At 38.8% G+C, this 13,227-nt stretch overlaps 1 protein-coding gene and 1 long non-coding RNA gene across 3 annotated transcripts in view; one reads left to right on the forward strand and one right to left on the reverse strand.

Moving 5' to 3' along the window:
• Positions 1–12,711, reverse strand: part of LOC147916293 (uncharacterized) — a 35,113-nt gene extending 22,402 nt beyond the window's left edge. The window contains exon 1 of the long non-coding RNA XR_015553214.1: positions 12,538–12,711. This is a non-coding gene — a long non-coding RNA (uncharacterized LOC147916293). The remainder of the gene's footprint in view (positions 1–12,537) is intronic.
• CERS6 (ceramide synthase 6) overlaps positions 1–13,227 on the forward strand; it is a 325,151-nt gene that overhangs the window by 24,498 nt on the left and 287,426 nt on the right. The gene's annotated exons all lie outside the window — the stretch shown is intronic.

Consider the following 13,227-nt stretch of genomic DNA (forward strand, 5'->3'; position numbering starts at 1 on the left):
TTTTCAGTTTGCTAACCTTATTTAAGCCTCCTGTTTTCCTTGGATCTCAAGAAGCTCTCCGGGATGAAGGCTTTGTACATTTGATATAATTATCTGGTTTATCTTTGTAAGAGCCAATATTTAAATTGAAATAAAAATAAAAGTGTCTGATGATTGGAATAGCTGCTAACAAAATATCCATGTATTATGAGGTTTTTTGCTGGTTTAATCTATTGTAAACTCCACCATAGCCTAATAGATGATGGGATGTGTCTGTTGCATAAACAGTCAACAAGTGATTGTCTGGACAGTATAAGAAGTCTGAAGGCAAAAGTAAAAGAAAACAGTAATAGGTTAAAAAAATGCCTAGTTCACTGGAGCAGTAGTAGTGGCTGCAGTGTTGTAATACCTGGAGCGATGGTGTTGTCAAGATCAGTAATTATGGCTAATATTTATTGTAGGTGTGCCATGTGCCAGGCACTGTTCTTAGAGCTTTACATAGATTATCTCATGTAATCCTCACATAAACTCTGTAAAGTAGGTACTACTTTTACTTCTATTTTATGGATGTGGAAATGAGGCTTATGGAAGTTCATAATTCATCCAAGATCACATAGCTAATGTTTCTTTTACGAAGACCACACAATGCTAGAGCATTTTGCTTGGTGTGAGACAGTGGAGGCTCTGTACACTTACGGTTGGCTAATCTTGGACTGGTTACTGGTTACTTAGAGTTCTCTGAACTTCAGCTTCCTCCTCTGCAAAATGTTAGGGGGCATGGAGAACCTGTCTCATAGAGTTATTGTGGCAGCTAAATTACATCATATATCTGGAGGTGTTTTGTAAACTGAAACTTGTTATCCAATATAAGATTGAGGTATTGTGATTATCAAGAAAGGCCAAGCCCTTTGGAGAGGGAGACTGATTTTTTTTTTCACTGAGAAAACAGACTTCTTTATATGTTGGTTCAGAGTTGGCACTGGATGTGAGTCTTCCTCCTGCCTTAGGGGAACACATGAAGGTCTTATCCTTGCATGGTAGAGAGGCAGGGATCAAAAGATGTGATTCTTAACCAGCGATTATAATATTATGAGCATGAGGAGCTCCCTGAGACAGGCTTAACTAAATAATTGGTTCCAGTCAACTTAGATAAAGGAAGGCAAGACTTGTTTCCATATTTATGGACTTCTAGAACCATGGCTTTCAGACTTCATTGGGCATCAGAATTGCCTGGAAGGCTTGTGAGAACAGAGGGCTGGGTCCCACTCCCAGAATTTCTGGTTCAGTAGATTTGGATTAGAGTTGCATTTCTTTCTTTCTTCTTCTTCTTCTTTTTTTTTTTTTTTTGGTGAGGAAGATTAGCCCTGACCTAACATCCAATTCCAGTCCTCCTGTTTTTGCTGAAGAAGACTGGCCCTGGGCTAGCATCTATGCCTATCTTCCTCTACTTTATATCGGACGCGGCAGCACACAGCTTGACAAGTGGTGCATTGGTGTGCGCCCGGGATCCGAACCTGCGAACCCCTGGGCTGCTGAAGTGGAGTGTGAGCACTTAACCGCTATGCCACCAGGCCAGCCCCTAGAATTGCATTTCTAACAAGTTCCTTGGTACTGCTGATGCCGCTGGTCCAGGGACCACACTTTGAGAACCACTGGTCTAGAATATCTCTATGCATTCAATATACTGTTCAAAGCTAAAAGTTAGGCCCTGCTTATTAGAAACACAATCAGGAGAAAATTCTGCACATCATTTAACACAACGTAAGTTCTGTTTCTTTTACTACTAGGCTTTTTACAAATCTTAAGAGGCAGAGAAGAAAACAACTCTCTACTTTAACCACATCAGTAAGGTGATAGGTTCCTTTGCAGATTTATAATCGTTAATCTTCCTGAACTAAGCAATCTCCTTAACAGCTGAAATGCTTAACTACTTATTGATGATGTTTTGGGGGAGACTTTATACTCACCTATTTTTCAAGGTAAGTATGTGTAGGGTTTTTTCCTTCAGATAAGAACAGGGGTTTTAGTGTCTTTTAACCTATAATTTCTCTCTTTTGGGGCATTTACATTTAAGGCCTCATAAGTTGGTATTTCTAGCCATGTTGGAGAGTCATCAGAAGCTGCCCTGCCTCCGGCTTTAAGGGGATGTGAAGAGAGGGCTATTTTCCACAGTTACATCCTTGGGGCACTAAATAATGCTTCGTGATTGCTCACAGTGGAATAGAATGTATTTTCTTATGAAAATAAACAAATGAACAACTAGGCATATTGGAAATTAATGAGAAAAGAAGGTGTAGAAAATGATAGGCAGGCTCTAATTAGGTGGTTTTCTCTTTCAGCTGTTTGCCTCATAATACAGTTCTGGCTTATGACCCTGGAGGAAATTAAAATATCCTTTGGTGCCATTTAAAAATCTTGACCCATAAACGTGAAACAGAAACACACAAAAAATGACACACTGCCTTGCTTAAAAAAAATGAGTAGATTTTATTTTTCGAGCAATTTTACATTGACAGAAAAATGACTGGAAAGTACAGAGAGTTCCCATATCCCCTCATCTTCCCCCCCCCCCCGCAGTTTTCCCTATAATTAACATCTTATAGTCCCGTACTTTTGTTACAATCGATAAGCCAATATCGATACATTATTATTAACTAAAGTCCGTAGTCTATATTAGGGTTCACTCTGTTTTGTATGTTCTATACATTTTGACAAATGTGTAATGACGTGTATCCACCGTGACAGTATCATACAGAGTGGTTTCATTGCCCTAAAAATCCCCTCTCCTCCACCTGTTCATACCCCCTCACCCTGAATCCTTGGAACCACTGATCTTTTTTCTGTCTTCATAGTTTTGCCTTTTCCAGAATGTCATGTAGTTGGAATTATACAGTATGTAGCCATCTTTCACTGAGCAATATGCATTTAAGGTTCCTCCATTTTTTTTTTTTTTTTGGTAAACTTTAAAAAACTTTTTATTTGGAAATAATTTCAAGACAAGTTGTGAGAATAGCACAGAGAACACCTGTGTGGTGCTCCTCACCCAGGTTCACCTACATTTTCTTCCATTTGCTTCATCTCTTGCTTTATGTATGTATATATATATTACTCATATTTTTTCTGAACCCAACACCTCCTAAGAATAAGGACACTCTCCTAAACAATCAGAGTACAATTATCAAACAAACCCTCATCTCTATCCAATCTACTGTCTGTATTGCAGTCTATGAATTGACCTCCCTCTGGTCTTAATGTCCATAACATTATTTTTCTCTCTAGCACAGTATCCAGTCTAGGATGATATAGTGATTTTGTTTATTTTTTCCAGCTTTTTAGATATAATTGACTTATAACGTGTTTAGTTTTATAAGAAACTGCCAAACTGTCTTCCCAAGTGGCTGTACGATTTTGTTTTCCCACCAGTGATGGATGAGAGTTTCTGTTCCACATCCTCACGAGCATTAGCAGCATCAGTGTTGTTAGTATTTTGGATTTTAGCCTAGTGGTATCTCATTGTTTTAATTTGCAATTCTTTAATGACATATGTTGTTGAACATCTTTTCATTTGCTCGTTTGCCATCTATATATCTTTTTGGGTGAAGTGTCTGTTCAGATCTTTTGTCCATTGTTCAATTGGGTTGTTTTCTTATTGTTGAGTTTTAAGAGTTTATTGTATATCTTGGATACCAGTCTTTTATCAGATATGTGTTTTGCAAAGATTTTCTCTTTGTGGCTTGTTATTTCATTCTCTTAACAGTGTCTTTTGCAGATCAGAGTTTTTTTGTTTTTTTTTTTTGTGAGGAAGATCAGCCCTGAGCTAACATCGGTGCTAATCCTCCTCTTTTTGCTGAGGAAGACTGGCTCTGAGCTAACATCTATTGCCAATCCTCCTCCTTTTTTTTCCCCCAAAGCCCCAGTAGATAGTTGTATGTCATAGTTGCACATTCTTCTAGTTGCTGTATGTGGGACGTGGCCTCAGCATGGCCGGAGAAGCGGTGCGTCCGTGCGTGCCCGGATCCGAACCCGGGCCGCCAGTAGCGGAGCGCGTGCACTTAACCGTGCACTTAACCGCTAAGCCACGAGGCCGGCCCCAGAGGTTTTTTAATGTTAATGAAATCCATTGTGTTTTTGATATTGTATCTAAAAAGTCACCACTAAACTAAAGGTCACCTAGATTTTCTCCTATGATTTCTTCTAGAAGTTTTGTAGTTTCTGCATTTTACATTTAGGTCTATGATCCATTTTGAGTTAAGTTTTGTTAAAAGTGTAAGGTCTGTCTAGAATCATTTTTTTCCCCTTGCATGTGGATGTCCAGTTGTTTCAGAACCATTTGTTGAAAAGACTGTCTTTTCTCTATTGTATTGCCTTTGCTCCTTTGTCAAAGATCAATGGACTGTATTTGTGGGGATCTATTTCTGGGCTGTCTACCGCCTTGATTTTTAGCTGCAAATTTGTAGCAGTTGCTTTGGGTCTCTCCTCCTGTTGCTCCTCCTCATAGTGCAGGTCGGTATTTCTACCCGTGTTTGCTGACAGTCCCTGCTTGCTTGTGTATTTGATGTTTCACTCCTCCAAAACACTCCTTGTGATGTAGTGAAAGGAAGAACCAGTATTTTACTTCTCCTTGTCTTTACCTACTTATTTGTCACTAGCTTTCGTTGTTAAAGTCAAACCTATTCTAGTAAATGAAGTTAATAAATTCCACAGTCTACTTAATGATTTTTTTCAGTATGGTTTCCAGGAATGAACTGCATCATAAAAGTGAGGAATGCCTATACTGATAAAGTACTGTTTGTCTGTCTGTTGCCTCATTTGTAAAATAGAAATAATATTCCTCTTACATAGAGCAGAGTGTTCTTTTAATCAAATCACAAAATATATGTGAAAGCACACGAGGTAGGGAGGGCAGTGATGGTCCACATGTATCACAGGGTTCAGTTCTTCACTTTTCTCTGTCCTCATTTTATACTTTCTCCGAAAAAAATCAATCTGTTCTTATAGTTTTAGTTATAACTGAAAACTTTGCTTTGAAGACCCTGATCTATGTGTTTTAGACAATTGATCAATTTCCATTGCAGAAGTTTCTACCCCCTTGCATAATCATCTCTTCCTCCCACTCTCTCTCCTCTCCTCTCTTTATCACCTTAAAAAGTGACTAGTGGAGAGGAAGTGGGGTGCCTGTAAGGCTGTAATTTCACAGTGAGAATGTTTAGGTACAAAATATTGTTTGGAAGGACATCTATCAGGTATAAGCCCAAAAGCATTATTTCATCATTATAATGTAAGATGCAGTGATAGGCATGATCTGCTTAATACTATTGCTAATCTTTATAAGTCTAATAAAATTTTAAGAGGCTTATCTGTATGTACTATACAACCTTATGCTTGTTTTAGGGTAGCTCACTCAAAATCTACATTTAATTGCTTCTGAAAGTATATTTTTTCTCAAGCTTCTTGTATGAATTCTCTCTTCCCCAGCATTATTCTCTAAATTGTAACTTTATTGAGAATCTCATGCCATTCTTAAAGCCTGTGAAATCTTCTGTGTATATGGGGAACTTAACATCTTTTCCAAGCATATATTTTAGATCTATTTGATATATATATCAATAAATATAATATACATATATTAATATACATTAATAAGCTGTTGCATTAATGTTGTCTGCCTTAGATGGTAAGTTCATAAAAGGCAAGGGTATCCTGAAAAAATTTTCTAAATCATTGACAGACACAGCTTAATATTCCAGAAATGGTTTTATGAGTAATAAGGGAATAGCCTTTGTAAGTAAATATGTTAATATAGAGACATTAAAGATTAGGAGAGACAAGAATAGGAGACTAGTTGAAATTAATATAGCCAATCTGGCTTTCTTGTGATTATTGTATACATGATATACTTTTTTCATCCTTTACTTTTAATCTATCTAGGACATTATGTTTAAAATGAGTTTCTTGTAGGCAGCATATAATTGGTTCTTATTTCTTTGAAAAGTTCTGACAATCTCTGTCTTTACATGGGTGTTTTAGGTCATTTACATTTAATATAATTATTGATATGATTGGGTTTAGATATACCACTATATTGTTTGTTTTCTGTCCCGTCTGCACTTTGTTCCTCTTTCTCTCTTTTCCTGTCTTTTCCTGTCTTCTCTTGGATAATTTGAATCTATCTTTTTAGTATTCCATTTTCATTTATCTATTAGCTTTTTGGCTCTATCTCTTTGAAAAAAACTTTTTTTGGTGGATGCTTGAGGGTTGCAACATACATACCTAAACTTTCACAGTCTCCTTAGAGTTAATATTGTACTACTTCAAGTAAAATGTACAAACCTTGCAACCATATAGGTTTCTTTATCCTCCCCCATTCACCTTTATGTTATGGTCATGATATGAATTACATTTATATATATTGAAAACCCTACTAAATGGTAGTATAATTTTTGCTTTCAACAATCATACACATTTTAAAGAACTTGGGAAAAATAACCTTTTATATTTACCCAGATATTTACTATTTCTGTTATTCTTGGTGAAGATCCAAGTTTCTTTCTGGTGTCATTTCCCTTCAGCCTAAAGCACTTCCTTTAGCATTTCTTTTACAGCAGATCTGCCAAAAATGAACTCTCTTAGTTTTCCTTTGTCTAAAAATGTCATTATTTAGCTTTCTTTCCTGAAGAATATTATCAATGGATATGGAATTTGGAATTCTAGGTTGGTAGTTTTTTTCTTTCAGCACTTGAAAGATATTGTCCCACTGTCTTATGGCCTCTTTCGTTTCTAATGAGAAATCTCAGTCATTCAACTTGTTGTTCCCCTGTTTATAATGTGTCATTTTTCTTTAGCTAATGTGGCTATTTTTTCTTTGTCTTTGCTTTTAAGCAGTTGATTATGATGTGTCTGTGAGTGGTTAGCTTTGAGCTTATTCTATTTAGAGTTTGTGAGCTTCTTGCATTTATAAATTTATGTCTCTTAATACTTGAGAAGTTTTTGGCCATTATTTCTTCAAATAGTTTCTCCACCAGTCTTTTTCTCCTCTTTTTCTAGAATCTCAGTGACACAAATACTGGAAGTTTTAGTATTCTCCTACAGGTGCCTGAGGCTCTGCTTGTTTTTCTGAAATTTTTTTTCTCCTTGTTCTTCAGATTGGATAATTTCACTGACTCTTCAAGCTCACTCACTCTTTCCTCTATCATCTCTGTTCTTCTGTTGAGCCTTCCAGTGAGTTTTTTATTTCAGATATATTTTTTATTTCTACAGTTTCCACTTGGTTATTTTTCTAGTTTCTATTTCTCTGCTGAGAACTTCTATCTTTCCATTCATTCCATATCCTTGTGGAGGATATTATAAGATCTGTCCTCTCAGTCATCTCAGGGTTAGGCTGGGAATTGTGTCGGTTTACGTATAGAATTGGAGGATTCCCTTCTCCATCTTCTCTCCATGATTCTCTCCATTCTCTCCCTTTTTCCAGGTTCTTCTGGCCAGAAAGACAGGGTTTCACTTGGAGAGTTAGCTGCTCACGCTGCTGTGCTGCTGCCCTGTTGCTTTCTGTGGACTCTGTGATAGGGTCCTACTCTAGCACAAAGCTGCTAGAATAAAATAAAATAAAATAAAATAACCTGAGAATTCACCCCCTTTTAGGTCCTTCTCTAAGTTTTGACTCTCCTCCACAATTCACTTTTTTTGATCACTTTTCAGAGTTCTCTGGTAATTGCTTTTTCTGTTGCGTCCAGAGCTGTTAGTTGTAAAAAGCAAGAGAGAGAGGCTGTAATGGGCTTACCTTACCAGAGAGGAACTGGAGCTCTGGGCTTTTCTTTGTTTCTGCTTCACAAAGGGTCTCTGTACCTCAAACAGGAGAATGCATGATGATAGTGAACACGATGCCAATATATTTTCCAAAAGAGCTTGCAGAGAAGATGCATATTTTGCTAATAAATGACATTTTGGCATAGGGATAACATAAAGCAGTAATTTCTTTCCTTTCACTATTTTGTAAGACACAGGTTGTATTAATACTATGTGGAGTCAGGTAACTTTTTCTCAAAGGGAAAACTGAAGTCCAAAAGGAATTGGGGGATATAGAGGCAAACAGTGTCTAAGAGGTGAGGAAGGAGCCTTCTAGTCTGCAGGTAGTTGCTTGTCACAGAGGCTGGAGTCTAACCTGATTCCAGCTAATTGCCACTATCACCTTCTCTTCTCAAATGGCTGTTTGAAAGAAAGCAGGGTTAAAACATGTAGCAAAGAAGATTATAAGGAGGAAAAGAAGATTAGGTCAAAAGTTTTAAAATTAAGGTGTGATTCTGCCTTCCTTGAAATAGGACTTGAAGCCCACATTTGGCTGTATTTCAGCAAGAAGGTGGTCTTTTAGTTTTTACTTTGAACTTATTCCTTTTTGAGTGACCATTTGGCTCCTTTATATATGATTTTAGAATGGTAAAAGCAGCTCCTATAATCGTATCACTCATATTCATATATTTACTATATTCTATTTGTTTTCCTTACTTAACTTTGTTGTTTTTTAAATCATGAAAGCGATAATGCTTGTTGTAAATATTTCAAACAATAAGAAAGTATACAAAGCAAAAAAGTGAAAACTGACCCCCTATGGGTAAGTATTGTTAATAGTGTTTCAGGATCTAGTTTCTTTTTTTGGGAGGGAGACATAGTTGCAATTATTCTATATTAAAAAAATTTTGTCCTTTCACTTAAGATAACTTTATATAGCCTAAGCATTTTCACCATTTTTTACATATCATTTAAAAAACCCTTCTTAAATGTAATTTTGTTTTAATTTTTAAAAATTATGTATAGGAAACTATTGAAGGGTAGAAAGTGAATGTTAAAATTTCCTCTTATCCATCTTCTGATTTTCACTCCCTAGTGGGAGCCATTAGCAATGCTATTCCTTTTTGTGTGTTTCAGGAATGTTTTATGTATAAAGATATATGTATTATTCTATAAAGGAGCTTATACTTGATCCATTTTTTTTGCTTTTTCTGAATATGTAAATATTATTAGAACATAAATATTTCTCCATTTGTTAAAAACTCCTTGCAAACATAATTTTTAATGACTGCAAAATTTCTATTCTCTTGAAATTGCTTTCCATTTTCCTTAGAATACTTTTAAAATGAAGGGATGGTGTTTTTGCATAAGCCCTAACAGCCTCTCAGATATGTCTTATCTGAAACATCTGATCTCTTCTAGCCATTTAAATAAGATAACTTGTGAAAACACCTAGCCTGGACTTTGGAATGAAGGCTTTAGATAAGTTTATTATTCTGCCTCCTTCTTCCTTAACTCTCTTGACTCCTCAGCCACCAGGATAGGGCAGCTGCAGATCAACAATGATAGGCATCAGTTTTACATGATTGCCATTCACCAGTATGCATGACAGTCTTATTGTGAGCAGAGTGCTTGGTATTAAATGGCTATTGTCAAAGCGTCCTGCGTTTGACAAGACACTCGTGATAAATACTTAAACCTCTCATTGTGTAACATACAGAAGAGATTAAATTGATATAATGCAAAAAGAACACAAATTGTGGAAAGGATCTAGAAAAAAGTCAGGTAGTTTGTTACTAACAGCCAGACTGGTGTTGCCACTGCTCACACTAAGGATGAATCCTGCCTCTGACCTTCAGCTCTTCTCCCCCGAGGCAGAACTGCCTCATCTCTACAATGAGAATATTATTAGTTATTTTCCAGGGTTTTGTGAGGGATCAATAAGAGCTCAGTGAATGTTTTCCGTCATCCTTTACCCTTCTGTGCTGTGATGCTTGATTACTTCCATTGTGGCATTTGGGCCATTGTCATTAAATTGTTATCTATTGTTTGCTCTTTACTGATCCCTCCTGGCTGGAAGGTCAGCTCCCGAGAGTGCACAGAGATGACTCTATCTTGTTTCCTAGCAGATTCCCAGTACTTAGGGTTGTGTTTTTTATAGAGCTCAGTGGTTAAGACCCTGAACTCTGGACTCAGACTGCCTCAGCTCCCGTATTTATTAGCTCTGTGACCCTGGGCTAGTTACTTAACCTCTCTGTGCCTCAGTTTTCTCATCTGTAAAATGCGGACAAAAATGGTGTCTGTCTCTTTGGATTATTATGAGGATCAGATGTGTTAACATTTAAATTAGAACATGTGTCTGACATGCTATAAATGCATGTAGATGTGTGTTAAACAGAATAAGTAACAACAGTCACTCAACATCTGTTAAATGAGCAAATGGAAAGGTCTTTATCAGCCATCTCCAGTGAGCTGGGAGGAAGAGAGTTTGCAGACACTACATGCCCCTGGAGTATTGTCATCCTTTGCTTCGGTTCAGTCACGGCTGTGGCACACAGTGTGGCGCATGGGATGACTGAACTCTTATCAATAGTGTCCTCATTTGGAACAAACTAACCAAGAAATATAGCCTTATACTTGTTAAGATCTGACTCTCAGAGTTCTGAATTATATTTAGTCAAAGCCAATTCTAGTATTTTATTGATAGAACAGTAAAAATTAACTCCTTCTGCTCTACCCCTCTCCACTTTCAGTCAAAGTTAAAGTGTTTTAAGACAAAACAATAACAAATCTCCTGGGCTTTTCATGTTCAAGTGCTTAACTCAACAGGGGTCAGAAAGATTACTCAGAGTTGCAAAAATGCAGAGTCTACATTTCCGTTTTCACATTGTACCTGCACCTTAGGCCCACTGTGTTCAGTCTTTGCTTCAGGGTCTGTGTGTGGGAGCAAAAGCATGTCTGTTAAAAGGATGGAACAACAAAATAAACAAAACAAAACCTCCTAGAAGGACCAAAGGGCCAGTCCCTGTAGATCTTGAATCTGGTTGCAATGTCTAAAGATATATTTTTTTTAATTGAAATACAATTTATTTATTTATTTATTTATTTATTTATTTATTTATTTAGGTGAGGAAGAGTTGCCCTCAGCTAACATCTGTTGCCAGTCTTCCTCTTTTTTTGCTTGAGGAAGATTAGCCCTGAGCTAACATCTATGCCAATCTTCCTCTATTTTGTATGTGGGTTGCCACCACAGCATGGCTGACGAGTGGTGTAGGTCCGTGCCTGGGATCCAAACCCATGAACCTGGGCCGCTGAAGTGGAGCGCGCCGAACTGAACCACTATGCCATGCGGCCAGCCCGATATTTTTGTGTTTTGAGCGTGATATCAAGAGCACTGAAATTGAGAAAATTAAAAAGCAATTCCTCCCCAAAGTAATTTTGACAAATACTTCCCACTTTTTAATATTAATTAGGACTTAATATGTGCTTTGTAGTTTCCAGTGTGTTCTCAAATACCATATCTTAATCTTTGGGAGGGGTCATTATTGTTTCCATTTTGATTTTGCCCTGTGCATTCATCTGATACAGTGGTTGTGTTATTTTATTTATTTTTATTCACAATAAATATTTTTTGTACTTTATACCAGTTGCTACAAAAATTCAATAGATACAAAAGATATTTGGCAAATCATGAGTCTCCATCCCTGCCCTGTCCTTCAATCAATCAGTTTGTCTTCCCGAGTCCACCAGTTTTTATGTGTATCCTTTCACTGGTATCCTTTGCATTTATAAACGTAGACATACATTCTTCCTCCTGTCCCCGCCACCCTTCATGAGAACTAATACCATATCCTTTGTTCAGAACCATGCTCTTTTCACTTGTCATGTATCGTAAAGATTGTCCCATGTTGGTGCACACAGACCTGCCACATTCTTTATACCAGTTGCTTAGTATTCCACTTATTTAATAAATTTCCCACTAAAGGACACTTAGGTGGTTTCCATTCTTTTGCTGTACAAAAACTGCTTCCATGGATAATCTTATACATACATCATTTGACACACGTGCCATGATATTACTATAATGGTTTTAAACATTATTTGGTTGACAGAGGACTTGGAAGTCATAATGTTCTTTGCAGAACAGCATCATGAAATAGTAAGATATATAGAATAACAAGATTTGTGCTAGAGTAGAGATTGTCTTATCCTAGACTAGTATAGGGAAATGGTAGCAGGTGCTCTGAGTTTAAGATGAAAAGGTTAGAAGGGGGGGAGTCAAGATGGCGGCGTAGGCAGACTCTGAACTCACCTCCTCCCGTGGACACAGCCAATTTACAACTACTCGTGGAAAAATTACCCCTGAGACAGAACTGAAAACTGGATAAGAGGAACTCCTGCAACAACGGACAATCCTAACTGGGGTAGAAGAGGCAGAGACTCCCTTCTGGAGAGGAAAACGCCGCCTTCACAAGCCGCCAGCTTCACGGCCACCGGGAGCAGCTCACAGGTACGCAGCCTCCCTGGAGGCGCGGGGCCCTGAGCCGGGGAGCCCCCGCTGTGGGCATTTTGTGGACCCAGCACAAGCGAGACCAGCGGCATAATATCTGACTTTGCCTGCTACTAAAGCATTGGGGAGTACCCCCAGAAAACCCGGTTCACAAAGAAACTAAAACTGGCTCTTAAAGGGCCCGCGCACAAACTCACCCGTTCCAGAAAGCATCCTAAAATCACCAGAAAGAAAGGTGCACAGTGCTTCGGTGACAAGAGACTCACCTAATAGGCCCTGAGTGCATCTCGGTGAGGGGTGAGACCTCTCCAGGGACTGGGACATTGGCGGCGGCCATTGTTGTGGCCTGGTGTGAGCGTGCTGACACAGACACCATTGGAGTTCTCCCTGAGACCTGCTAGCCCAGGGTCTGCTCCACCCGCTAGAGCACCGATTTAATCCAGCTCAGCCAGGGCAGGCAGCCCACCCTAGAGACTGGCCCCACCCAACAACAAGCCCTCAGGCAACGTGTGGGCCTGCATAGATTGGTGACTAGATTCTCTGCAGCCTGGCAACTGAGCTGACTTGAGCGGGGCAGGGTGTGCACAAGGAGCGGATGGAGAGTGTGGGGCGGTGGCAGAGTGTGTGGGGCTCCCGCCGTGGAGAGACTGGGTCCACTTGGGGAGGTCGGGGCGCTCACACGGGGCAGGACTGTGTTGACTGTGTGTGTGGACCTGTGGGTAACAGGGCTTGTCAGCTGCAGAAGACTTGTGCTTCTCAAAGACCCACATAGGAGGTTTGCTCCACCTTCCAAAACCTGAAACAATTGGGTGCTCCTGTGCCTGAGGCCAGCCCCACCCAGCTGCAATCCTCAGAGAGCTGACAAGAGACCTAATAGGCTAGAGGTTTACAGCAATTGTAAGGCCCTGAGCCTAACAACCTGCCACGGTGGGGGCCTACTCACTTAAAAGAAATAC

This window comes from Ceratotherium simum, chromosome 9, assembly GCF_057802395.1.
Source record: "Ceratotherium simum simum isolate JZ-2026a chromosome 9, ASM5780239v1, whole genome shotgun sequence".
In the NCBI taxonomy this organism is placed as follows: Eukaryota; Metazoa; Chordata; class Mammalia; order Perissodactyla; family Rhinocerotidae; genus Ceratotherium; species Ceratotherium simum.